Source organism: Mastomys coucha, unplaced genomic scaffold, assembly GCF_008632895.1.
Source record: "Mastomys coucha isolate ucsf_1 unplaced genomic scaffold, UCSF_Mcou_1 pScaffold4, whole genome shotgun sequence".
NCBI classification, from domain to species: Eukaryota; Metazoa; Chordata; class Mammalia; order Rodentia; family Muridae; genus Mastomys; species Mastomys coucha.
In genome coordinates, this window is record NW_022196910.1 from 55,204,286 (window position 1) to 55,207,698 (window position 3,413).

The window sequence follows — 3,413 nt, forward strand, 5'->3', positions numbered from 1 at the left end:
GAGAGAGAGAGATTGCTCTTAAATATAGCAGTAGAAAAAGAGGGTTTTTGGTTTTTATGCTGACTAGTTTTATATCAATTTGACACAACTACCTTGAACTATCTGGAAGGAGGGAACCTCAATTGAGAAAATGCCTTCATAAGATCAGGCTGTAGGGTATTTTCTTCATTAATGATTGATGGGGGCAGGCCTATCCCATTGCAGGTGGTACTATACCTGGGCTGATGGCCCTGGGTTCTATAATAAAGCAAGCTGAGCAAACCAGTAAGCAGCACCCCTCCATGGCCTCTGCATGAGCTCCTGCCTCCAGGTTCCTACCCTGTGTGAGTCCCTGTCCCTGCTTCCTCCAATGATGAACAATGGTATGGAAGGATAAGCCAAACAAACACTTTCCTCCCCAAGGTACTTTGGTCATGATGTTTCACAACAATAATCACTTTAACTAAGACAGTTTTTATTTTATAAGTCAGACCAAACTCTAAGGAATGCCATAATCTAGAGAAAATAGATAGAACCCTGATTGCAGGGGGTGTTTTAAAGATTTATTTATATATTTTATGTATATGAGAACACTGTAGCTGTACAGATGGACATGAGCCATCATGTGTGTGGCTGCTGGGAATTAACTCAGGACCTCTGCTTATTCCAGCCCCTCTCGTTCTGTGGGGAGCCGCAGCTGCCACCCTATATACATATATATTGAACACCTGATCTCCGGCCAGAGCAGAGAGCATTGAGATAAACAAGCCTTAGTTGGAAAAGCTGAGTGCGTCTAGTTTGTGATGCAAGCTGGCATGATTTCCCGCAGCCTATTGTGCTTTGCCACGTAGCCGATGATGATTGGGACCAGGGAAAGTATTTAACTCACAAGGGCTGGGGGCTGGAGATAATTAGAAGTAAGTTGTATAGATAGGAGTAAGAATGTAGAATTAGGGGTAAGTATGTAAGGAGAGTAAGTAAGATGTAATAGATAGGAGTAAGTATATAGATAGAAGTAAGATATAGGATAGTGAGTAAGTATGTAGATATAGAAGTAAGATGTATGTAAGAATAGGAGTAAGTAAGATGTAAAGATAGAAGATGTAAGGATAGAAGTAAGATACAGAATAAGAATAGAAGTAAGATGTATGTAGTAAGATGTAGGGAATAGGAGTAAGTAGGAAATAGGAGTAAGTAAGAAGAAAGTAGAAAGATGTAACTAGTAAGATGTAAGAAGAAGATATAGAAGAATATAAAAGAAGCTATCTAGAGAAGAAGTAAAAATGAAGGTTCCTGATTAAACTGCATGGAGAAGGGCTCGTTGTTGCCTATACATCAGCATAATACACTGTAGCTGTCTTCAGACACACCAGAAGAGGGCATCAGATCTCATCATGGATGGTTGTGAGCCACCATATGGTTGCTGGGATTTGAACTCAGGATCTTTGGAAGAGCAGTCAGTGCTCTTACCCACTGAGCCATCTCTCCAGCCCCCTGATTGCAGGTTTTAAGGAAATTTGCCAACCACTATGAACTTAACTTCAGTGGTTTTTGGAGGAGCATGAGTGGGGAGAGAGAGTAAGAAAAGGGGAGAAGATTATACATTACTTCTGGATTTTATTTTTATTTATTTATTTACTTGTTTTTGTTTTGTTTTGTTTTGTTTGTTTTTTCGAGACAGGGTTTCTCTGTGTAGCCCTGGCTGTCCTGGAACTCACTCTGTAGACCAGGCTGGCCTTGAACTCAGAAATCTGCCTGTCTCTGCCTCCCAAGTGCTGGGATTAAAGGTGTGCACCACCACTGCCCAGCTTTTGGATTTTAAATTCTAAGAAATCAGTGCTGGAGAGATGGCTCAGAGGTTAAGAGCACTGGCTTCTCTTACAGAGGTCCTGAGTTCAATTTACAGCAACCATGTGGTGGCTCACAACCTTCTTGTGTGTGTGTGTGTGTGTGTGCATGTGTGCGTGTGTGTGTGTGTGTGTGTGTGTAAGGCACGGTTTTTATTACTTATCATCATTATTATTATTATCATTTTGGTTTTTCATGACAGAGTTTCTCTGTGTAGTCTTGGCTGTCCTGGAACTCGCTTTATAAACCAGGCCAGCCTCAAACTTAGTTCTGCCTGCCTCTGTCTCCCAAATGCTGGGATGTCCAGCCAAGCCACATAGTTTTTTGGGTTTTTGTTTGTTTTTATTTTAATTGAATTAACTTTATGTCCTGATCACAGTCACTCTCCCTTCTTTCCACCCATTCCCACCCTTACAAATCCTGCCCCCTTCTCTTCTCCTCAGAGAAGGGGAAGCACCCCTTGGATACTACCCCACCCTGGCTCAGTGGGTCTAGGCACATCCTTTCCCACTGAGATGCAACTCCTTAATCCCCCTCCCCCAGTCTGTGCTGGATCCACTGGCAAGGAACAGAGATCTAGACAACCCCTATTCCACATGTTAGGGGACTCACACGAACACCAAGCTGCACATTTGCTACAAATGTGTAGGGGGTCTATGTCCAGCTCCTGCAGGCTCCGTGGTTGGTAGCTCAGGCTCTGTGAGCCCTAAGACAGGAAGTTTTGAATCCACACAAAATCTTGGGTGAAAAGACATGAATTTGCCACCAAGCATAACCTAAGCATCCCAAAGGTCGTCACCGTTAACCCATACCATGGGGAAACTTAAGACTGACATCAGCCAAGCACTCCCCATCCTCTCTCAGCTCACAACCTTCTACAATGGGATCTGATGCCCCCATCATGCAAGCTTAACATGAAAACAGAGCGCTCATATACATACATACATACATACATACATACATACATACATACATATTTTTCAAAATCAAAAATAAATTCTAAGGATATGTTCAGTTAGGAAGAAAGTCACTTTAGATGGAAGCTTCAAGAAGGAATGATGAAACTGGCCGTCAAGGTGCACACCTGTTATCTGAGGACTCAGACAGCACAGGCAGGAAAAATGCTTAGTTCAAGGCCAGCCTAGTCTATATAGGAGTTCCAGACTAGTCAGGGCTACACAATGAGACTCTGTGTCAAGAAAAACTGATGATAACAAAGATAATAATAAGAACAATGACAGAAGAAAAATCTCTGATGAGATATGACTTACTAGGTCAAGTGCTTGCCTAGCAAACCCGATGACCTGAATTTACACGGAACCCATGTAAAGTTGGAAATGCCATAAAAGTTCTATAATCTTCACATGCACACCAATGCACATGTATGTCTCCCACACACACATCATACATACAATCATAAAAAATAAGATACTTTAAGGCAAAAAGTGCCCTTGATAAGTTAAGTAAGCAGTCAAATGTTTTAGAGGAACAACTAAAGAGATGAAAACCTTGTGTACGGGCTGGAGAGATGGCTCAGCAGTTAAGAACACTGGCTGCTCTTCCAGAGGTCCTGAGTTCAATTCCCA

At 42.1% G+C, this 3,413-nt stretch overlaps 1 protein-coding gene across 3 annotated transcripts in view; it reads right to left on the minus strand.

Annotated features, from left to right (window-relative positions):
- Window positions 1–3,413, minus strand: part of LOC116076149 (17-beta-hydroxysteroid dehydrogenase type 6) — a 125,638-nt gene that overhangs the window by 108,296 nt on the left and 13,929 nt on the right. The window lies entirely within an intron of this gene.